General features: G+C 43.8%; 1 protein-coding gene and 1 long non-coding RNA gene across 6 annotated transcripts in view; one reads left to right on the top strand and one right to left on the bottom strand.

Moving 5' to 3' along the window:
* LOC308197252 overlaps positions 1-23,176 on the top strand; it is a 61,933-nt gene extending 38,757 nt beyond the window's left edge. Inside the window, exon 2 of the long non-coding RNA XR_013952694.1 lies at positions 33-23,176. This is a non-coding gene — a long non-coding RNA (uncharacterized lncRNA). The remainder of the gene's footprint in view (positions 1-32) is intronic.
* Positions 1-25,097, bottom strand: part of GRK5 (G protein-coupled receptor kinase 5) — a 175,432-nt gene that overhangs the window by 137,953 nt on the left and 12,382 nt on the right. For 2 of the 5 annotated variants that reach the window (XM_080597415.1, XM_080597414.1), the window contains exon 2: positions 12,612-12,727. The exons of the other annotated variants lie outside the window; for them this stretch is intronic. The gene's annotated coding sequence lies outside the window, so the exon portion shown is untranslated. The remainder of the gene's footprint in view (positions 1-12,611; positions 12,728-25,097) is intronic. 5 annotated transcript variants of the gene reach the window in all.

The raw sequence follows: 25,097 nt of genomic DNA, 5'->3' as shown, positions 1-25,097 counted from the left end.
GCTTTTTCCTTATTTTCATCTTTTTTTTCCAGAAGTGATAGTGCCAAAGAACCGGAGAGCTTGGGCTCAGCGTCACACGAAGCACTAAGCACGATCTCTCCGAGCTGACCTGCCTTCCTCCTGACAGCTCTCTCGAAGTAACACGAACCCTGCAAACACTGAAGTACAGACTATGGAGAAGATCCTAAGCCCAAAATTGAGCTGTGGATCCCAACCAAGCTCAGGAATGTTTCGTGTTTCTTCCAGCTACCCAGGCCAGGTCTCCAGTTGCTGCAAACCAGCAGAAGAGAGTTTGCTGTGCCCAAACTCTTGTTCCCCATCCTCCCTAAAGAAAAGGCAGGGAGCCAAGCCCCACTGCGGGCCAGGTCCAGCCTGCAGGCCGCCAGCTGCAGCTCCGCGGTCTCTCCCAACCACGGGGCGTTTGCGAGATGCTCCGCCGAGCTTGCTGCCGTCCCCGCAGGGCTGGAGGGGAGGCACCAGGCTGCCAGCACAGGGCTGGGTGCTCTGAGGGGGGTGCAGAAAAGAGCCAACGCTGAAACCCAGGGTCCACAGTGGCTGTGTGCGGCTTTCCTGGGAGACAGGCCGATGGGGGGCTCTGGGCGAGAAGGGGGAACCACAGGCAGGGCAGCAGGCTCAGGCAGGAGAAAGGAAAATGAACTCCAAATGCAGTTTATTGTGCCAGCCCCTCGCCTCCCTGGGACATGTCAGCACAAACACCTCCCCTTCGTGCAGGTCCATTCAGCGAGGTCCTCAAAGCACTTAAACATCAGCTTTCTGGGGAGCTCCCCTAACCTTAGTTTATAAAGGGGGTAAACAGAAAGGTTAAGAGAAATGGCTGTGATCTGCCTCTTCAGAGAGGCAGAAGCGAGCTGCTGCAGAGGAGTGCTGAAAGCGTTCACTCTCGTCTCTAAAATAAACAACCAGGAAAATTAGGTTGTCATCTGTCAAGTAACAAACTAGTCCCAAAACAAAAAAGTTCAGCCCAGAGCCCTCAAGTCCTTCTCCAGCTATCTGGCAGCATTTAACGTTTTCCTTAAACACCGTGTGTACACTCGGGACTTCTCTGCAACGTGCAGTGGGCTTTGTGTATCAAAATGGCACACGGGTCTCCGAAGGGAAAGCGTTAGATGAACACCTCAGATGTTTAGTTTCAAATGTCAGACCAATTTAAAATTAAGACCGTATCACGAGCGTGTTTTCCAAGAGTGACATATAAAAGTATGTATCTATCTGTGCAGCACAAAAAATGGCTCAAAGCCTACAAACGTCAAGTCTACAGCTGTGTTAATTCTTGCTTTCACCACACAGGTGAAAGCATAACCAAAAATCAAAGAGAAATGTATTGGCTTCCTGTATATTAGAAGTCTGTGACACTAATCCATATATATGAAAGGATTTTTGAAGGAATTTGTAGAGAATCACATCTCGCATTTGCAAAGTCCTAAGAAGAATTGCAAACAATGAAGATTAAAAAAAAACACTTCAAAAAAAAAGAAAGCTTCTGACTCTAAAGGATTTTTTAATCTTAGGCACGTTCAGTCTCATTTCATTCATAGCCTGAGCCAAGCCACAAAATTTGGGTCTGACCATTTCCCAAAGTTCAGAGCATTTTGAATCCAAAGATTTTGGTTTGGACCCAGCACTAGCGCTGTTACTCTATGGGTCAAATATCTTATTATAATGATCGTAAACAGCAAGAGAAAGCGCTCAGCCTGGCCAGGGCTCCCTCTGCCAGTTAGTCACAGAAAATGTTCACAGCAGTGGAGTGAGGGCCGGTGCTGCGGACACCAGAACCGGCCACAAATACTGTGGCACTTACCTAGCAGGTTGGTAGAGGAGTGTCTGCTCCCTAGGTTAAATAAATTCAAAGGCTAAAGCAAGAAGCCTATTAATTACTGTTACTGAGGTATCAAAAAGAGCCTTCAAGCTGTCATTGCATTCAAATCTAGTCCTGACCCCCCACTTTTGGCCACCTGCCTTTAGACATTTCCATTCATACATCTACGGAGACACCTTCCGTTCATATCCCTGTGCCTCACCAGTTCGAGTGGAAGGGAGCGAGGATCACACACAACTGAATTAAATCTGAATTAAGCTGCATATAAACTCTGGTAGGAAGGGAACGACCGTCAGGCGCAGAAGAGCCCTGTTTCTTGCAAGGACATGAACAGGAGAAGCAGCTGCGAGCAGGGATTGCTGTAAGCAGCAGAAGGGAAGTACACAGAGCTGCAGAACGTATCACAGCAACGACCACGTACGGAAGCAAACACCTTTTATACTTCTGTAGATGTATAAGCTTCCCTCTGAAGATCTTAAAGCACTTCTAAAATGTCTTACCGTCAGAAATGGTGTTCACCGTCATTTTAATGACAGGGAAACGGAGGCGATGGTGACAGACACCCAAGGTGCTGATGGAGCTGGGGCAGGGCAGAGAACCCGAGCTCTCCGCAGCCTCTCATTACACACACCTCACACCTCGCTGGATGAGACCTAGCTACAGCCTAGGTAAACCACAAAAATATCAGTTGCCTGAAAACTTAGCTCATTAAAAAGCCTAAATCGTGGCTGCTAAAGCCTAACCGCTTGGCTTTTCCTCTCATTTTTGTGCATTACCAGCAGCGTAATTTTTTATCCCGCTTTACTTGTGCGGTTCCCGCTGCAGTAAGCGGGTTCAGTGGAGGGTCTCTGCCTGCACGCAGACCGAGAGCTTGACCTGGCAAGCACAAACGAGCACTGGGCTTTGTCTGCAGGAACAAGTTGTTATGGTTGGTTTTAAAACCCTGAAGGAGGCACAGGATGTCTAAGAAAAACATACTGTGGGGCTGAATGAATGGGGCATCAATTTCCTTGACAGAGATGTCCTGCCTGGCTGCTCTGCTCCTCTTGTATTTTTGATACACAGTTTGGTGCCTTCATTCTGTGATAGTGGGACCTCTGCCAGGTGTTGCTACAGGCATTCATAGAGAAAGGCTTCAAGTGTGAAATCAACCCAGTTTTCTCTCTCTTTTTTTTTTTTTTTTTCAGAGCAGGGAACTCTCTTTGTGATCCAAATAAACCTTGAAGAAGGCTCCAAGCCAACTCCGTCACTGTTTGCTCTTACGTAACTGGACTCGGAACAGTCAGTACCCAGCAGTAACAACAATTCTCCTATATACTGAAAAAAAAAAAAACCTACATTTATTTTGAACTTATCAGTAGCAAAAGCCTGTCATCTTTGGACATCATCCACTAGGACTGCCCAAGACAACTTATCTATGATTTTTGGGTGCCAACAACAATGGACGCGGTATTGTCCGCATTTATCAGAACGGATTTGTTCCTCGAGATGCAGATAATAGAAAACAATTCCTCGCCTAGTGGGACCAAATATTTTTCTGCTGAACTAAAGTGCCTTTTTTATATTATATCCACGCATGAAATCCATGCCTCCAGGAATTCAAAGCAGTACTTTGCATTCACTCCTCGGGGCACAGATGAGCACAGCTGAAACCTGTCCGCACAGATTAGCTTCCACCTTTGCTTCGTATTAGGGCAAACAAGGCAGAAGCCACAACCACCTCTTGTTTCCACGCAGGTCTTCTCCCGGACTGTCCCGCTTCATACATCGCAGGAGGAACTCAAGATTTCAAGCTCTGCGACCAGCTGCCTGCAGGAGGAGCTCAAGAGTGAGGGATGCTGCCAGCTGGGTCCCCAGCACAGACAGCGCTGTCCTGAGCCAGATCCTCTCCCGGGCCCACCGGGGTCACCCCGAGCACTGCAGGCTTAGCCTAAATCCTGGCTGGCATCCACTGATATAAAGAATATAGGAGGAAAAAAAAAAAAAACACAACTCGTCCCCCGGGTTGCGGAGTCGCCGCCGGAGAGTTGTCCCCCCTGGGAGAGGGGAGGGCAGGTCTCTGGCTCCGAAAGCAGAGCTCCCCTGCACCCAGCTGGGAGATGGGCAGTGATGGGCGAGGGGAGGCTTTGACCTCCTGATTTAAGCGCCTGACCTTGGTGCCTTTGGAAAGCCACCGAGTGAGCAAACCCCATAGCCCGTGGGGATTCCCGGTACGGGAGTCCCTCTGGGGTGGGTGGGTGCCTCGGAGGAGCTCTGGGGTGCCTGGCAGAGCCTTGCAGGCTGAATTCCCTGCAGCGAAGCAGCCTGCCTGCAGACAACAGAGCAGCTCCTTGCCAGGTACTGCAGTCACCCCAAAGTCTCAGGTTTGCTTTTCCCTTAGCAGCTTACAACAACCGAGGAGCATCTGCAAGCAGCTGCCGTCCAGAGCCAGCAACAGCGCTGGAGGGCAACCCTCGAGCCCAGGCTGCTGGGGCAAGCCACGAAGCCAGGCTCTCCTCCCGAAGCTGCTAACAAATTTATAACCAACTGCTGCAGAGCGGGCACAGAGGGAGATCTGTAACACGTACTCACCGGCGGGTTACGCACACACGGCCGAAACTGCTGGGTGACAGTCAAGCACAAGTCCCAGAATGTTTAACCTGCATAAAGGGCTTTAAGTTTAAAATGAAATGAAATAAAACCAGCATTTAACTGCACAGACAGCTTGCTACCACCTCTGGTGGCCAAGCCAAAAGTATTAGGTAGAGTTAACTTTCGCTGACACCGCAGCATTTACTGTTTAATTTCCTGATACTTAAAAAATAATTTTTTAAAAATATCTGTATCTTGAATATATCTGTGTTACTGGGAACAGCTCCGTATTTCTTTAACAACAGCTGTGTTTTTGAATTCACATTTCACAGATTTTTCTGCTTCTGAACTCAACTCCATACAGCAGTACCCACAGCATCTTGGCAAAAACCTCCCTCCCTTGGACAAATATGTCACCAGACATTTCTGGCAGTCTGTCCTCTCGCAGATAACTCGCATGCCAAGCTAAGAATAGGATTAGCTGCTTCTCTAGCTGCTTTGTCCAGGTGCCTGCAGAAGGCCTTTTGGCGTGGCAGTTCAGCTCCTCGGCGAGACTACAGGACCAGAGCACATCTCCAGCAAATTATTAGGAAGCATGCGGAAGCGTGTGTGGGTGTTTGGGTCAAACACATCAAAAGTCAGTGCTAAGCATCAGACTTCAGCTGTCTGGTGATTCCTGGCTCATGTGACACCAAAAAAAAAAACCCTCCCCAGATATTTTATTACGGGACTGTCAAAGCATTACAGCTTCCTCTGAACTATATGGCTTTAGCTGTCACCACACACACACACAAAACAAAACAATACAACAACAACAAAAAAAAAAAACGAACACCTGAATTATAGAGATCAGTGGTATGGTCTAGGACAACTTTTTTTTAGACACACATGCCTACAGTTCTCATGTACCTTCTGCAGTGCACAAACAGTCCCATTTATACATATAATTAAAAAGTAAAACACTTCAGGAAAGCAAGCCTTCACTGGAGAGCCAGATGCAGCCCAAGAGTGCTCGGAAGAGTCATGAACAGTATTTGTCATTAAACATTTACAAGAGGTCCTAAAGCTTCGTGGTCTTTTGTAGTGTTCTGCAAAACATCACTTTTCTTTAATTGTGAACATATCAAGTGGCATGAGATAAAAGGTCATACCCCTCAAAGAGATGCCCGTGAGGCAACAAGGAGGATTTTTGTGCAGGAACCAAGCGTTACACAAGGCACAAAGCACAGAGGAAGGTTATGGGCACGCAAGGCTGCAGCAGGAGGCACGTGAGAGAGGCGAAGGCACCGGGAGAAGAGGTGCTGGACCCTGAGCTGGAGAAACCAGAGCTGGAGTTCACCACGGTAAGGCCACCTGAGAGTCCTGAGAGGCTGCAGCGAAGGAAGAGAACAACAGCTGGGAAGAAGCCGTCGACTCCCCCAGCAATTTCAAGTGGTTTCAGCCACGAGTAGAAGAGAAGCACTTCTCGGCAGCAATCTGGTGCGTATGTAGCGTGCACGGGCTGTGCGGAGGCAGCACGGCATGGCGGTTACTCAGAAATTGGCCATTTTCATTCCCTGCTCTACCTTCACTTCCTCTTACTGCTTCTAGAGGGATCTGCAGCCTCTTTGCCGATACGCAGAGGCAAAACTGGAAGAAAATAACCACATGCAAAAATATCCACGTTGTCAAGTGGAGGCTTCCTCTCTCTGTGTGCCTATGACTAAGTAATTCCCCTCCCATTGTGTCCCTGGGACACCGATTGTCCCCCAGAACAAGCGGCCGGCCGGTCAGACGCCTCTGATGCGGCTCCAGCCCTGCCACCAGCTTGCCAAGCACGCACATTACGACCTCCGAACCAGCCCGCGTCCCCATCTTATCCCTGATCCAATATTTCCCTGTTGCTTTCTTTTTTCTTTTTCTTTTTTTTCCTTATGTGACAGCTTGCTGCGCCCAGGGTCCAAAGTTTCACTGGGGACACAAACCCACCTAGGACAGAAAACAAAGCCGGAGGGCCCGTGGCTTGGCCCGACGCCGGGCGAGATAAGCAGCGGGGAGGTGCAGGGCCGCCGACACCGAGGTCTGCTGTGGCCAGCGCCGCTTCCCCACTGTGCCACGAGCAGCAGGCGGCAGCTGGCGTCACCTGCATGCAGGCAGCACGGACTGCGGTAAGAGGCTGAAATCGTCGAGGTGAGAAGCAAGATGCAGCCAAAAAGGCTTGGGGGGCACCGGTTCAGTTGAACGACTGTTTCCAGCAGGTAGGAGGAAGGGATAGAAAAGTGACCTTTTCCCATTAAGAATTACATATTTGTTTTGTTTCCCTACAAGTTATTTTTTCTGGCATCGTGACACATAAAACATTTTGAACTTTCTAAGGAAACTGTTATTAAAGCACTGAACATTACAGCGAGGGTGCGCTTGAAAAACAGAACAATTAGGCATTTCAAAGTTTATCTAACTTAGTCACCAGTACCCTTCAGATTTGGCGCAATTAAACACAAGTTTGGGGGCCAGTTTAATGATCCCTGCCTATAACGCCCTGCATATAGGAAGGAGACCTCTTGAAAATCTCTCATTGTCTATAAATCACCCCCCACCTCCCTGTGGCAGTCTGCTGGCGCACACCCTGGCAAAAGAAGGTTTTCCTTCCAAGAGGAGGGCATTTTGTTCAGACCTCAAGAGCTCGAACCCACAGGGCCTCTGCGGGGCTGGGGGTCCAGCAGCCCCAGGTCCTCACACGGAGCCACAACGCTGGCAAAGCAACAGCAGAAACCGAGCCCGCGGGGCAGGACGTGAGGCTATGTTCTTCGCTTTCATTATAATTCACCGCTCCGGCTCAACTTCCACCAAGTTCCCCAGAAAAAAAAAATTGCAGAGCTACTGCCAATATTAAAGGCTCTCCAAAAATTCAGCCAGACAGAAGAGGAAATTCCTTGCCACATGGAAAGTCTGGAGGAGGGGTTCCTGCTAGATAATGGGAAAGATGCTTACTGTGGCCAGGCTTGGGTCAGCCCTTCCTTGAGCCACTTGCACAGGCTTTTCTAAGGTGTTCAAGGGGAAAGAATAGGCCAGGTCTGTCTGCGTCCCTCCCTTTTATTTTTAGCTGTTGTGTGCCACACCGCTGCTATGCAAAATGCTGTTATCTCATCAGCAGATAGGGACTTCAGGCACCCGCGGCATCGATGTAAATCATGCTGAAGTCAATAGGAGCTCTCCTATTGGTATCAAGGGACCGGCTGAACAGAAAGGCAAGTGTTAAAAAGTGCAGAAGAATTAGAAAGGAAGCATGTTTCACTCAAGTAGAAAACTATATTCTTCTGAGTCGCTCTACGAGCACAGGAATGGGGAATTCATTAGCTTGTCCCTACTGTGAGGGTACTGCAGGGTAGGACCTTGCTACATTTCATGCAGCTTATGTAAGCCAATCCATCCCATCTCATCTGAAGCCAAATCACCTTTCCCCCTTTAAAAGAAAATGCAGAAAGCCTATTTGAATGTTGTTCAAGGCCTTGCAGAGCACAGAGCACCGCGGTGAAGATGTTATCGTGCTATGCCAGGAACGCGAGGCATCCCTGACCAGAAACGCTTCAGAGCCACAGCGCGTAGAGATAAGCACCACCATGGCATCGCATTGCTTGTTAACGTCTCACAGCACCAAATCTGAGAGTAACTATGGGTGATGAAAGGACACGGCCTGTGATTTTTCACTGAGGAGCAGACAAGAACGGAGCAGGTGTGGCTGCACATGACCAAGGCCTAGCGTGCAGGCCTGGCAGGCCGGCATGCAGGAGGCTATTTCAGTTTGACAACGAGAGGTGCCCGTACCACAAAGGAACAGTCCTGTGACAGCACGATGTTGGTGGACACTGCACGTATCCTGCCGGGCCTCTAGAGCAATACTTGATTTAGGAGCTGGGGTAAAAGTTAGATTGGAAGTTCACAGTGAAAGAAGTTGGGAAGGAGAGGAACTTATGGGTGGGAAGTCACGATTCACAGAGGGAGGCTCCCGGGGTACCCCAGGGAAGACGAACTTTGATGCCAAAATAAGGGGTCGCTGCTGGAAGCACAGCACGTCACAGATGCAGGCTGAAATGCACAGAGGGGGAAGAGGTTGGGTACACAGAGGGACCGACCGCAGCACGCTGTTTACACAACTATGCAAAGAAAGGTTTCTTCTGGAGATTTTGGGTAGAAACAAAAAACCATTTCCCTCCCTGGATACCATACTTTCCTCTTCAAAAATAACGTAAAATTTATCTCAGATCTATGATTTCAGAATTGCCACAACATCAGGTACATCCTGGATCAGATGGCTCTGACTGAGGTTTGAGAAGGTTGAGGCTGGGGTTTTACAGCTGTCCCCACCTCGAAACACCAACTTTAACCCAAGCTTAGATTTTGTGGCAAACAGCATGGCTAGAATTCCAGAAACAGGGTCCCATCTCCTGACAGGTTTAAACAAACAAGTAAAACACAACAAGAAAATCCATGGAGACATCGTACCATGCAGGGAATTGCAGACACCTTTAGAACCCCAAATCCAAACTTAGACCCCAAATAACAAGGATTTCCAAGGAACCTATTGCTTTCATTCCCATTCAACGCTAAAAGTCTTTTCCATACAGGAAAAGAATCTATTTATGTTTCATTAGTGCCAGTTTTGTATATACCAATAGGCTGTGTGTATATAGGAGAGAGGGGAGTATGCTATGCAGCTGTGAGCTTTCTTGGCTAATTACTTGTTTTCTCTTTCTGAGCAAAATAAATACTACAACAAAATTCAACAGGGCATAACAGCACGTCTATTAAGGCTGTACATTTTCCATCAGACTCCACTGGTATTTGTCTTAGCCACACTTAGGCTAAGAAACCCCATCTATGGTATCATTCATAAATAGGAGGTGCAAAGACCTGCCCAAATACATGCTCTAAAACAAATAAAATAATACCCTGACATGACACAGAGCAACACAAGGCAGTGATGCCAGAAAGCCGGTTAAACAGACGTTAAAGTAGTTAAGAAATAATTCCCTCTTCAGCATCAACAACATCAAAACATTTTGTCCTCAATATGGAAGCCTGTTACTTCTGGTCAAATTTTTAGTTCAGAAAGATCTTTAGAAAACCTGAGCCCAAGGTGTGTTACCTCTACAGTTTATTCAACCTTAGTTTTGGTAGCTGAAAAATGTTCAGTGTTCTAAGAACGCATCTGGAGTTCAAAATACCTAAAATGCATTAAAACTGTGATTTTAAAACAAAACCACTGCGCTTAATACCCTTGAGTTTAACAATATTCTGGACACCAGCTGAATTACAAAGCTTATAATTGAAACAAAAGGAAGTTTTTATAAATGATTTGCAAACACTAACCTTCTAAATCGCAGACTGTAGCATGGTGTACTTGCACTAAAAAATAACAGATATTTCAGGTCCCCGGCTGCCAACTGGCAAAAACTGCTGCTGTTCATATACTTTGGAAACAGGTCCCAGACTTGTCCTCAAAGTAGACAGATTTGTGCATGATTGCCTCATGGAACAATGAGTTAATACAAATTCTTGAAACTCTTACAGATTTTACTTGAAAGTCACCTTTCAGAGGTTGGCTCTGAAGTCACATATGTCCTATTTTGAAGTTAGATGAACAACTCATATGTATAAATTTCCCCATGCATGAGGGTTTGGGAGAGAAATTAATATTTAAAGGTGAAAAGTAAGTATCTTTAATCACCTGTCCATACTCCAGCTATTTTCCTTTGCAGAAAAGACCATCATCAAAAAAAGTTTAAATTAAGTTATAAATTAGAAAACAGAAAAGGAAATATTTTCCATATGTTTAATTTTACACCATAATTATTTATTAACCAAGCCTACAGATACATGCTGTTACTCTATGGGAGTTCAAACAATACACTTACTGTTTGAAATATGCTCTTCCATTTGCCACTAACTGGAGACATTTATTAGTTCCATATTTTACTGGCAGTAATTATTGCTGGGAGCTGTACATTCATGATCTGTGCAGACCAGAGGGAGACACCTGTGTGGATTCAAAGTTAGGCCAGTGCTAACATTTCTAATCTCTGCCTGAAAATGTTCAAGCCGTTTTAAAGAGCAGATGGCAAATAAAACTTTCTCTCAAAACTTACTCACTTTTTTTTCCAGTCAACACTGGTATTTGACAGAGCCCCACAGAAGCCACCACGGCAAAGAACTGTAACCCGCAACTGCACTTACAAAGAGGACAACCCCAGGCAGTGCCCCGAGTACAGGCACACTCCTCCACATACTGTGACACTTTCAAACCTCCCAGCATGGGAACAAGGGGAGTCCTCGGTTATTTGTCCAAAACCTTTCCCTCGTGGCTGTGCAGAAGACAACTTATTCTTCATTTCCTTCTGTACCGAGCCACTGCCTTCTGTGTCTGACCATGGGGGTCACCACTGAGCTCAGTGCAAGTATTTCAAGCCATTGCTCAGGGGCTGTGACCGGCAGAAACATCGGGGCGACTGAAAAACCACGCCACATGTGATTCACTTCTGCTTTATTAATCTCTAGCTTATTAATCTTGCCACCAAGTATTTTGACTGCAGTTTTTAAATGCATCTGAAAAGCCAACTTATGCAGTGTGCACCCACCCAACCTTAGGTGTAGAAATCTTAAACCAACTGGCAGCAAAAGTCTACATTGCTATTCCAGTGCCTGACAATCAAATTATTAATTTTATCTTCGAAACCAGTTGTTTTAAAGTGCATGATGTCTTTTTTTTTTTTTTTTTTCCTGAATGGAGTGGTGATACTATAGTTGGTCTATTCACTTGCAACATCGTCTCAACACTGTACTCCTATGTCTGGTACTCATTATTAAATTGATTTGAGATAACATTTGACCTGTATTTTTCCCACATAGCCAAAATCTTCAGTTTTAGTTTGATAGGATGAAAGAGCTTTATTGGTCAGAGCACAATATAACTGATGAATAATATACTTGGTTAACTTTTTAGATGTGGATAACATGAAAAAAAAAAAGAAACAGGTTCTGAGAAACTGTGGGTGCCTATGTGACAGTTAGTTCTTCCGTGCTTTCCAGAGTAGTTCTTTGGGTTTTCATGTAATGATTTCATCAAAAAGCATCTGAATTCAGCTGTGAGTTCAATAGGTAGCCGCAGTAGCAGGAACCTTTATTTTCCACTGTATTTTACCTTATTTGTGTTTTGGAAAATCTCAGATCTTAATCTGCTCGGGTAAATTGTCTGCAGGAAACAAGCAGCTCTGCAAACAACACACTTTTTTCTACAACACCATGTCATGGAAACTATGGTAAAACCCTTTCAGAGCTGCAGAAATATTTGTAAGAATTTAAACAACAGAAGCTTGCTGTACAAGAGGACAACTTGCTCTGCAGCGTAGAGCTGAGAGGTAGGGTGAAGTAGCCTGGACTTATCTGACGGGCTCCAAGTGCCTGCTACAACAGCGAGCTGCGGTCAGCGAGCATGGTGCTGAGCAGGTCTCGGGGGAGCTGTATCTTGCCGCTGTCCCTTGCCAACCTCCTGTGTGACTGTGCACATGGTGCTTCTCCTAGCCCTGGTGCTGCGCCTACCTGTGTCCGTAGCTCCTGCAGAGGAGGGACTGCATCCCTCCCTGTGTTTGCAGATACTGCGTAGCGCTGAAGGATTCTGCATTTGCCCAGCTAGTCCCATAAGGAGTAAACAAAGAATATTTTTAGAGTTCATAAGGAGGACAGGAAACACTAAAGGCTACTTCTCTGAAATTACTGAGCTGTCGACACGGCCAATAGCAGCTAACTTCACAAGAGAAGATTAAGTGTCTACATAAGGATTTTCATACCAATATGCTTTTAAGTATTGCTCAATGCCCAATGTATGAGTTTACGGCGAGGTAACATAAACTGTGCAGAAGGACATCATCTACTTTAAGGTCTGGGCACACTCCCTTTCACATGTAAATACAGAACAGCCCAAAACTTGGAAGGCAAAGCAGGGTTTCCAAAAGCTTTCAGAAAATTTTCAAGCACTTAATTAAGCTATTCCTATAAAGAAAAATAAAATACAAATTTTGCTGACAAAATAAGGACATCTAAGAAAGCGCAAGGTGTGCTTGATGTTCCATATCTCAGAAAGAACATGACGTGTTACCATAAAGAAAGCAGTCATCTCACAAAATACCAAGAAGCAGCAGAAAGAATTTACCTGGATTTGTAACGTTACCTTATTTTGAGCATAAAGAAAGGTCTGGACTTAGTCCTGAGGTTCTCACTCAGACAGTCTCCAGTGCCTTCCAAGGGAAATTTGCCTGGTTGTCAACAACAGGAATGTTCCTTGATCTGTTTGGACATTAGTGTGGCGTTAACCAAGATTGCTCCATAAGATAATTAATGATGAAATGCATTTTTGACTTCCTTACATGGCGCAGCTAACAGAAGAACCAGGCTGAAAAATTAGTTCTCACAACTAAATAGGGGATGATTCCTGAATATTAAGTCACTGTAGAAGACACTGATCTGTGTGTTACAAATTACTACAAAACAAGTGAAATATGCTGATTTATTCACAGAAAATAAAAAACGCATGCAGCTCTGCAGTAGAAGGGAACTTAGTTGCCTGTTCTATATTTTCCATGCATTAATACACCCTTTATCAGATCCTTGAGTTCAGCTGCTTTACAGAAGTCCGTTCCAGACGAGATTTGGACCATGGGAGGTTACACAGCTGAACCAGACGTGCCAAGCTGACGGGTGGCAGAGACTGCTCTCCTCTTCTCTAGTCTTGTCTACCAAGACTTGCAAGATGAAGAAAATGAAACCTGGCATGCCAGCCCCGAGGTGCATGACCCAGAACATGCACGGCTCCCAAACCCTTTCCTGTTCCTAGGCGCAGTACCGCCTTGTGCTGTGACAGCTGCTCACCTCCGCACCAAGCGAAGCCCCTCCGAACCAGCTGCACCCCGCTGCATCTCCCAGCCCCGGGCGATTCCTTCCCCCAGGACCTCACCCCAAGCTGCATTTTCTCTGCTTTGTGGAAGCTGGGTAGAAAGTTTTGGGGATTTGGTTTGCCTCTCTGCAATGAGCTGCCGAGGCGACGAGCCCACAGCGCTCAGGAACACCTTATGGCTCCCGCATGGCTGCACTGCAGTGCGATTGTTTCAACTCCGACTGAGTAATTACCAGGGAAAACACTATTTCCAAACAAATTTTAAACAGAGCAGAGTTTGGCAGACAAATAAGCCTCTGCAGTATTAGAAGATACACAATACTATTATATCCTCATGAAAAACACGTAGAATAATACCATGGGCAGACTTAGATAGGAACATTTATAAATGACAGCACGCTCACAACCGTGGCTCGTGTCCCGATGGAAATTCCCATCCTATCTCATTACATTGCAACAGTTGTTAGGTGGAATACCCCGGTAAGAAAGGGAGCCTGCTTGCCCACGAACACTGCTTCTTTTTTAAAAACAAGGTAGAGCCTTGGGATGAATTCCTATCAGGTCTATGTGAACTGTTACAGATTTTGTCATGGAAGTCCAGGCAATTGTTTACACATTTTAAATATGCAGATATAGGTGAGGTCAACCAGACTGATTCTTTCTAATAGGTAGATTATTGTATAAAGATGAATTAATGTATTCCTCTTTTTAGCCTAAAAATAGAGATAAAGTACTTACAAGAACAGCAACAGTGGTAAATATAAAAACTGAGTGAACTGAAAAAAAAACCTTACAGATTTCACATCATTCTACAGCTTTAGTTGTATCTGCTCCCATCACAAAGGAATAAGAAGGTATATTTAATGTTTTAAAGAACTCGTAATGCTCTTCATGTTCTTTATGACTTCTGCCTATGTGTAGGTAGTGTTCTTTTAGGTGAGTCTCTGTCTCCAGTCTGCCATACCTCCTGCTTCCTCCAGCTGATGCAGGCAGGTGACAGCAAACTCTGTGCTCACCTCACTGATGCAAAGTGGCTACTAACGTTTCTATACAAGCACTAGGCTGGGCCTTTAGCCTATTTCTTAAAAGTGAAGGGAGCTGGCACCCAAATATAGTTATTTGTGCTTTCAGCTTAAAAAGAACGATATTTGTGGCCAGTGGGTTCTGTAGAAAATGATGGTGATTTCGCTGTGTTCCGCTAAATAAACTTTAATTCCATTGAGCTGGAACCAAACCTTTGGCTCCTGCCCAAATTTTGTAGCTTTCTCCTTTTGAAAGTTGACAAATATACACTTCGTGCAGAAGATCAAGACAGTGGAATCAGACAGGAGCTGTTGGGAAGATCATCACAATGCTGCAACGAGCCAAAGAAAGCTGCTCTTTGATACCGAAAAAGAATGATTAAAAATTACAAGACCTGAGGTTATGAGAAAAAGAGGAAAGTCATTCCCCTTCCTTCAAATCAACGGTGAACTGCAGCATCACTCTAAGCCTCAAGCACAATCAACACTAAAAAAAATCACAAGATCTTTTTAGTGACTCACATCAAGGAGTACTTTCTAGACTGCAAAACCCTGAGGTAAGTACGTAGAAAAGGAGAGGCATGTTAACTGTGGCTCCTTTTGTAATTGCCACTGCTAACTGACTGCAGCAAATGTATTAAGGAGGGTTTGTGGTATAGAGGATGGCTGAAAATGGAAGCGATGAATATTTTATACAGTAAAAGTATCATAAAGAGATTTCAGAGGATGGACAAAACATGCAAGCAAAAATGCAACTGTGGCCACTGTCAAAATCTATTTAAGAATCTATCTAAGAGCTGAATTTGTACCTGCTGAATAGTGTCATGGAGTTCAGTGGCATTTTTTTCAGACTAAGACAGACAAAGAATATAAGATTTTAGTCGTAAAATTAATAGCTGTGTTTACAAGCCCTTTAAGATGTCGCCTATTTTTACTCAGTGAATCATTGCCTGTCTTTATAAAGTATATTTCATTAATCTTCACAATGCACACAAATCTCAGTGGGGTTGCTCTGTTTACATACCAAATCTGAAGTTCTAAGCCCAAACTATTTGTCACAGTATCCAACTTTAATAAAATGTCTATTTATTGGAAGATGCCATTTTCTTCCATTCTCTTAAATCACAACAACTGATTCTTGTCAAATTGTTCCCCTCCCTTTTCCCCTCCCCAGAAGAAAACAGTAAGACTTATAGAGAGGAAAATCCACTCCCATGCAAAATTATGCAATACTAAAAATTGGCTTTATCTTCCAGCTGAACTTCATCTAAGGTCAAGTGAAATGAAACTTCATCTGCAGGGAGATATTAGAGAAGTTAATACATCAGTTGTTTTGGTTTTAAGAACACAGTCATTGTGATTTGCAATCAGCCCAGATTAAAAGATCCAATGGTAATAGAGTGCAGATCTGTGTTCGTGAAGTGTCTGCAAATCTCTTCACGAGTTTAATGGAACAAGCAAAATCTCCTTTAAAATAGTCTTCTTAGGATCATTTGCCAGAAATAAGAGTCAGACCCTCCAAGTACTTATACAAAATGTGACTTTCACAAGCAGGCAAGAGCCTGGGATGTGAACCACTTACTTCCGCTGATGAGCAATTGCCTCTGTCAACAAACTCTTCACCTTGTGGGACTATTCACATATGAAATACATTTACCTGCTTTAGTGTTTATAGGATGGTATCTTCAGCTTGCAGATTGCACCTGCACTAACAGATTCACATGGACAGTGCCACAGCCTTCTGTGCTTCCTCTTTTGAAATATGAGGCTGTATCCTAACATCTGAGCGATAACCTCAAGCACTGAGATTAACAAAGTGCAGAGATCAAAGCTTTGCTGCCTGCCCTCCTCAGTATCCAGCCCTAAGAAACATGCCAGGCCTCTCACATTTGGCTCTTTCTGGCACAGAATACACATTCCCACAAAGAGTTTAATATCCAGTATCTGACTCCCAATTTTAATTTCACCTCAACTCATTGTATCTAAAAAATGAAGTATAGAAAGAAATTACTAAGTATTTTTGAAAATTTTAGGCCAGGAACTCCAAACAAAAGCATGCTTTGTCCTCACCTTGTAAAATATTTCTGAGTTTCTAAACAAGCTTCATGCCTTCACACAGCTGGTAAATGTTTGCTTAAAAATATATTCAAACAATCTTCTTGCAAAGGATTTGTAACATATAGACTTGAGCTTCATTTTGGAAGGTTCATTTACATAGCACATACATGGGTTTTAAAAAGCTGCCTTTTATTTATTCTAAACTTTCCAATTACCAGTTTGTTTATACCAACCACCACAAGGAGGTCTTAGAGAGGTCACTCAAGAAATAATATATTTCTCTATCTCCTTTCCCAACTACATTCATGGAGCCAAAGCTCACTTCCTTCCATGAATAATCCTAGTGTCCTGGTATTATTCAACCTGTAATCTGCTAATAAGCAAGAATAAAATATTAGCAACTTTAAATAATAACAAGGATAAACACTGAAGTGTTGTGCAGTCATATTGCACCATTATTTTTAGACAATCTGTTTTCAGTGGAGACCGCCACAAATGGGTTGCAAGCAGTGCATGGCTCATACCTGTCCTACACACATTTGCAGTCATTCTAGGCTTCTAATATTTATGGCATTCAGGAAAAGAGACGTGTTCCCCATGAGAGCTGGAGGCAAACAGCATCCCAAAAAAGGAAGAGAAAACAATACGCTGAATCCATCAAAGTTTGTTACTTCATAGTCTTTTCACAGCCAAATAAACATTTTACAGCTGGAGGGCTGCATTAGCCAAAATAACAAACGTCCTGAAACCTGCTAGGGATTTCAGATTAGCCTGCCCAATGAAAGAGTTTGATCCCGTGCTTTATATATCTGACATGTGCATGGACAGAGGCAAGTATGTAGTGTACAGGTCCTGAAGAATAATTACGCAAAACTTGTGGGTTTTTGTTTTGTTTTTTAAACAGGATTAGCTGAGTTTGGGGGGAGACTTGCTCTGGGTTTACTTTTTTAAGCAGGTTGTGGCCAAGCCTGCTGGAACGTATTACAATCCTCTGTGGCATTAAAAGTGATTGCTGACCTTTCAAAGAGCTTCAGATGGTCAGCTTTGACTGGTAGATTCAAACACCACCCACTTTTAAGAGTGTTCACCTGGGACATTCTCTTTCAGTCCTTTGCACAACCCTGATTTTTTGGCCAATCATCAGATGTCTTAGGGATGGTTCCTTCGAATACTGCCATCAGCTGGCAAATTCCAACATTTCTCCTTCACAGCTTTTTGCTTTTCCCCTCCATCTCTAGAACAAGCTGACTGTAGTCAAAGCTAGTTTGGGCAGGTGGGTCATGCTTCTAGCTGAGCAGTTTGACAGTTGTACAAGATGCTATCTAATCGCTGTACCTTGGCGAGAAAAAGCTGTTTCTTGAGACAAATTTGCCCAGCCAGCCATTTGAAGAGATCAGAAGCAAGACCTGAATTCTGCCAACGGTTAGAAGGGAAATCCCTGATATACATCCAAAGAAACTGATGCTGGAGGCTTGAAAGATTTAGAGCAGGTCACTGGAGATGTCAAAATCTGGGATGTCTTCAATAACTGAACGTTTGCAACAGACTTCCTCCAAGCTTTGCTTGGTTGCGTGGGAGACCACACAGTAATTGAACAGCTACAACACTTCACGCTATACTGCAGTACCAGGTCCTCTGAATTATTTCTGTTCATCAGTGAAGCTGAACTCACCTGGCAAAGACCGTGCATCACCATGGACAGAGCAGAGAGAGAACAGAGAAGCCAGTCTGACTTCGGACAGGCAAACTGGTAGAAACTATGACTAAAATAGCATAATCACAAGCACAACAGCTGTAACGCATGGCATCCTAGAAAAAGTGAATGCCTTGTTTACAGCTGTAACACAACTCATCGTAGAAAAAATGAATGCCTTGTTTGCCTTAGTCTTCACTGACAAGGCCTCCCAGGTCTCTGCAGGGTTCAAGGAGGGACAAGACCTACCAGCAGCACACGAGGGATTACTTAAACAGTTGTGGCCTACACAGGCCCACAGAACCAGAAAGGCTGCACCCAAAAATGCAAGCATGCCCAGGGCTGATAGCATTACAAGGCTGCTCTCTGTCAGCTTTGAAAGGAGGTGGAGACCCAGAGAGGCCCACTATGACTGAAGAAGGACAACAGGACCATCCAGGACAGTACAGTCAGTCAGACTCACTTTGGTCATCTCAAAACTATTTCTGGGCACATGAAGGAGAAGGAGACTGGCAACAGGCAGCATGGATTCACCAAGGGTAAATCATCCCTGACTAGCCTGCCTGCCTTCTTCAATAAAGTGACTGGCTTTGCAGGCAAGGAGAAGAGCAGCGGATGTTATTTAGGCTGATTTTAGCAGGGTTTTCAACGCTGTCTCACACAATAGTCTCATACCCATGAGCAGCTCTGCTGAAAAGGCCCAGGGGCATGGCAGACACCAAGCTGAGCACAAACCAGCAGCATGCCTAGCAGCAAGGAAAGCCAGCAGCACCTTGAGCTATTTGAACAGGAATGTAGCCTGTAGACTGAGGGAAGTGATTATTGCCCCCTATTCAAAATTCCTTAGACCACATCTAGAGAGATACCACATCTATTTTTGCCCCATCTCCCAGTAAAGGCCATGAATAAATGAGCAAGTTGTGCAGAGGGCCATCGAGATCATCAGGGGCTGAAGCTCCTGTCCTGAGAGAGGCCAGGGGAGCAGGGCCTGTTCAGCCTGGAGAGGGTCATGGGGCTGCATCACGGGACTGACAGCAGCCAGCCAGCAGCTCTGGGGACATTTTTGAGAAGAAGTTATGCTCTTCACAGTGCTGCATAGGCTGGAGGATGACAGGCAATGGCATAAATTTAAAGAGGGGTTCAAATGGATATAAAAAGGTTTCCCTCATGAGGACAGTCAAGTAGTGGAGCAGGCTGCCCAGAGAGGCTGCACAGTCTCAGCCCATGGAGGTTTTCAATTTTTGACTGGCTAAAGCCCAGATCAACCTGGGCTATCTGCAGAGCTGCCCCTGCTTGGGCTAGAGGCCTCCTGAAGTCCCTTTCAACCTGAATTATTCTGCGATTTTAAGAAACATGTTTACAAATTTCCTGGATTCTTTTGGAGGATTCAAAGAAGGGTGAACAGTCAATACAATATTTCCAAAGTGGCTTTGAAATTCTTGAACAGTGGTGTGGTTGTTTTGGTTTTTGTCATTTTTGTTTTTGAAAGCTAGTTTCTTAAGAATTGTTGGTGAAAGGCAACTGTATCTCAAGAAGAAACCCTCTTGTGAGTCAGTAATAGTTGACAAGATAGGAAATCAAGGCTAAGGAGCTTACAGTGGAGTGAGGCTGCCAGTGGTGTGCCAGAGATCTATGATAGGACTTGGACTACTCAGTGTATTCATAAATGGTCTGGAAAAGAGATAAATAACAAGATGACATTTGCTGCCAAGATGAATTTCTTCAGGACACTTGTACCAAAAACAGCCTGCAAAGAGTTGCAGAAGCATGTTGCAGTATTGAATCACTTAGGGAAGAAAAAGAAAAAAAGAAAAAAGAAGTTCTCTGTCAGCCAGCAATGTATTGCACATGAAAGAAAACAACTCATGCTATACATAACAAATAAAGGGCTCTAAATTAAAGATTTCAGCTCAGGAGACAAATTTCTGAGCTCGTTGACAGTAGTCCCAGTAAGGATTGCTTATGCTATCGTAAGAAAAAGAGCAAACAAAGTTAAGAAAGATTGGTCAAAAAAACAAAAGTAATCCGCATCACTATGTCACTGTCCATGGTGTACGTTCAACACATAGGGCCACACTAACAAGGGGCAGATTTCGTCACCCTTTTCACAAAGGATACAGAATTAGAAGATATAAATGAACAAATATGATAGATTTAGACCTTTCCATCAGGAGACAGGCTGATAAGGTCATATGATAAAGGGTTATAAAGAACATGATAACATATAATTGATATGATAAAGGGTTATTCAAGAACAACCTACTAGAAGTTAGGACAGAATCAACAAAATCAACATGTCAAATCCAAACAGAAGTATTTGATTGATTTGAAGATAGTTTGCTTTCCTTCTCCTCCAAGACACTACCACGTATTCATCATGGCTACTTCCTGAGGTTGCCAAAACAGACGTCACACATCAACTGAGAGTTCCTCATGAAGCACACATGTGGGAAAGTTTGCATGCTTTTGCTGCATTATGGAACTCATTGCCACAGGAAGTTGTGCGGGCCAAAGTTGGGAATGTGGCAAAAAAAAAAAAAAAAAAAGGTTAGATAAATTCATGAGGGATAGATCCTTCTATTAGACACCAGTGGACAAAACCACCTTCTGCTTGGGAAGTTCCTACTGTGAGAGGCTGAAAAGACAGGCTTGGGGAAGGGTCATTCTATCCATGCCTTTCCATAGGCACCTGCTGCTATCCAGGGTCTGTCAACGACACGGGGCAAGAAGCAGCTTTACTCTGAACACTTCTATATTCCTACTTGCCCAGCTCTCTGATTCAGAAACCTAAAGTTTGCTTTTTAATTCCTGAACCAGTGTCTCATTGAGCAAAGAGTGAAAGGAGATGCATGCTAAAGGCACAAAGCTTCCGAGAAAGGTGCACTGTAACTCTGAGAAAAGCTTACATCATATATAAGTCATCTGGCTAATTCCTAAAAGTCATCTGCTGGTGAAATAAACAAAGCACAAACTTTCCCAGATGTGTGCTTCATGAGGAATTCTCAGTCAACATATGATTTATGACTTGGCATCCTCAGAAAACACAAAATCATGATTCAGAGATGAAATGTAGATGTGGAATTGCTATGGAAGGAGACAGAAAGGGTTTATTCAGAGATCAGTCCCAACTCTTGTATTTGTAAGCTTTTTCACTGCTTGCAAATGTTGCACTGGACAACTGTTCTTCCTTTAATAGTAAGAAGATTAAGGCTCAGTGTTCAGATTCTCTTCATTTTCCGCAAATGCAGGGTGAGCAATTGCATTTTTGCACCATGCTTCTCCACAAAACAGGACAGGCAAGTTGTCCCATTGGACTTCTGCTGGAGACAAGTTTGCCATGCAAGTAGCAAGACTACCCCTACAGAAAGCAACCGTATTGATTTCTAGCGTGCTTATCACTAGAATCTCCTTCTGAATCACAGACAACCAACTTCATGGAGACCCAGAGCACTGAAAAAATAAAAAAGAATAATAAAAAAAGAATCTATAACAACTAAAACTAAAGAAGATGGGAAAAGGCACACTGGGAATTTCATTCAGTCAATCATCCCCAGTACAAAACAAAACAAAGTCTATCAGGAGCGGGGAGGAAAGCAATGGGGAGAGAAAAACAGCAGAAATGCAAGTGAAAATAGAATGACAAGCAATGAACAGTGCCAATGTGAAGTATATATATCTTCCACAGATATTTTGGCAACCTTGGCTAAATGACGATTTAGCCTAGCATCCATCCTTCCCAGCTCATCTGCTTGTTAAAGATGTCAGTTCCCTTGCACTGCCTACGGGGGTATTTTGACAGAAACGTCACCAAGGACTCATTGGTGTTGTTTTAACTTGGCATCATTGATGTCTTCGCTTTGTTTCTGAATCTCTTCTTCCAGCTGTATTTCTCTCTCTCCCCCCCTTCCTATGACACGCTCGATGGCTCAATAGACTCTGCCCGAATGAGATGGCTTCCTCATTTGTAAAACTTTCATTGGAAATAAAGATTTCCTGTAGAACCACGCGGGTCTCCCGTAACACATGCACGGAAAAAAGGGTTTTAATCATTTTAGATAGGAGCAGTGTCACACAGACTAAACACTGACCAAAGAACAAATGAGGATAATACGATGGAGAAAATATATAAAGCCTTAGATATGTTCAGTAAAGTGATGTTTAATCCAATTGAGTTAAATACGTTTTAAGCAGTGCATTAAGGATTCAAAGGTGATGTCAGACAACAGAGAACGGGGGAAAAAAATAGAAAGATTGGAAAAGTGGGAAGAATACGATAAGGAAATTGCAGCCTAGAAAAATTTAGACTACTTTAACAGAGAAAAGCAAACAATCCAAATTTATTCACTGGTGGAATGCTGCTATGAAAGGAGAATGGTCCTGGAGTACCGACAACTAGGAAACAGCACCCCAGCAGCCAAGGGGCTGCACACCTGCATGAGGGAGAGGTTGGCCCTTTGAGTGGTTAAGTGGGAGAGGTACTGCACAGAAATAGGGTAACTTCTAGAACTTGTAATATAACCTCAGCCTACTAGGAAAAGCCAGGCACAGTGAAATCCTGCGTTCAGTGGGACCCAAGAGAATACTCAACGAATGCAAAAATAGCTGCTGCTACTTATTAACTGCCTCTTTGGCATCCTCAGGTCAACGGGGAACTCCATAAGCAACCTCACTCATGGAAACTACTCAGAAATATCCTGATGTACTCCCTTGTGGGTACTGTTTCTTCCCCAGGGCCCACTCCACGCATGACCAGTTATTTCAGCTGATTTTGAGGTGGGCCAGAGAGAGGACCAGGTTCAGACTGCCTGCAAGGCAGACTCCATCCCTAGGCACACCTCTTGGGAACCCACCGTTGGGATTGAACTTGTCCCGAGGAGTGACTGCACAAAATTTGAGGTGGACCATCCACGCTGACTAGCTGGAAGGAAGAAAGAACAAAAGCTGTTAAACTCAGCAACAGAAAGTGCCCAGAGAATGAAAACTCGGTACAAAAGGAACTACATGAGTAAGGAGATGAGAATAAGGAGAACTTAACCAGAAGAGTCAAGGAGATTTCTTGGGCTGGGAAATATATATATATATATATATATATTGAAAGAGAAGCCCACAATTTGAGTCATTTTTATACAAAAACTGTTTAAAATAAAAAAGTGCTTGGAGGACAAGGGACAGAATGACAAAGTAGGCCTTTCCCGATGGCTGCTAAAAGTTGGTTTCACTTCAGTTCTACCGGTGTAGTTTTCCTGGCCTAACAGCACTGCAGCAGTGAGAACAGAGTGATCCCGGAGGTCTCAGCCTCGCAGAGCACTCACAAACAAGCTGCGTTTCCAGCCACCAAGTAGTTCCCCACGAGGTCCGTGGGACTATTCATACATACTAAAGACTTCCAGTTGGAAATGATGGGTACACAACATTTTCAGTCTTTGCTGTGGCACTGAGAAGTTAGCTGTGAATAACTATCTCCATCCAAGAGCACAGCCAGCCACCCTTCCTTCATTAGTATTATTTGCATTACCAGGTCAGAATTGAGTCTTGAGTACTTGGGTATATTTCTACTCCTATTATCCTGCCCATCTTCCTTGAAAAAAAAAAACCAAACACTTATGACAGTGTCTTCAGCTATATCTGAAGAGACATTGTATGAACTAGAGGCAGCTGAGACAGCTCCACAGACTTCTCAGCCCCATCCATCTTCCCTCTCACCCATGTTTAGTTCCATCTTTTCACTTTAATTAGCAACTCTATTTTTTTTTTAAATAAAACAGAATATCCATCATCTTTGCAATATTTTCTTTAGAATATTTGATTTTTGTTCCCTACCTAATCACAAGGCAGTATGCATTCTTAAATCATCCAGGCAAAATAATTACAAAAATAATCCAGCCAAGTGTAATCAAACTGCAGGGTTCTTTATTTTCCTGGCCTCTTAATTTAATTTCACATCCTGTGGTCTTAAAGAAATATTGGGATATCATCTTGTTATTGTTTAGGTTATGTGCCTGTAAAAATGAGGAATAATTGGTTCTCTTCTTACTCACTGCCACGCAGAAAACTCATATACCAGATAGAATATTTTTTGGAGTAAAGACTCGGGGATAAATCTCACAAATGAGCACAAGATAGATTCTTAGCTCCCATTTTCATAGGTAAAAATCAAACGGAAGGGTAGTATTTCCTATCCAGCTGTAAAGGAAGAGGAACCCTTGTTCGATTGTTTGGTTTTGAGTACTATTTTGTAAAGACTGGAACTGCTTTGATAAAATCTTTTGTTTATAAACTTTTTCAACACAGTGATACGGATTCTGAAGTGATTTTTGTCATTTTACCCATGAGAATAGTCACAGCACAAAAAGCTAAATACAGTCGCAAACTTATGCTTGTGTCTTGGGTAAATACTGAAAATTCTTTGTTGTATGGATGACTTGAGCAATACTAAGACCTCAGAAAAGGAACATATTGATAACGAATACAGGTAGTCTCTTCCCAGATTCATTATTTTTCACTTGACGAAATCAATCATATGAGGTTAATGGGGCAGATATATATAGCTCTATCCAAACCTCCATAGTTAACATATGTTCGAGAAGACTAACTAGCTGATGGCTTCTGTGTGTTAATAACCTAAGAGACCATCACAGCTCAGTACTAAATATTTTTTTAAATGCCTACAAACCCATTAAAATCAATAGCAATTAAACCAAAACACTGCCGTACCACAGCAACAACAAACATGAAGGGGCATAGTCCTCTCTCTGCAGCCAGGAAGCTTGGGTGGAAGAGCTCTTGGTTTCTCCAGCATCGCCACATCTCAAGACCTGCTGCCCACAACGGTGAGCTGGAGAACCCCAGGGACAACCCCAGACAAGGAGCAGAGTGCCCACAGAGAGCACAGTTACTGCAGCTCTAACCTGCCTTACATCAGCTCTACTATAAAAACATGAAAAGGGAATTCATACACACACACGCTTGCTCTAAATCGGGTATGGTGAG

The sequence above is a fragment of the Anser brachyrhynchus genome (genome assembly GCF_964034855.1).
Source record: "Anser brachyrhynchus genome assembly, chromosome: 6".
Classification (NCBI taxonomy): Eukaryota; Metazoa; Chordata; class Aves; order Anseriformes; family Anatidae; genus Anser; species Anser brachyrhynchus.
The sequence above is the reverse complement of the archived record's forward strand: the minus strand, read 5'-3'. Positions and strand labels throughout refer to the sequence as shown.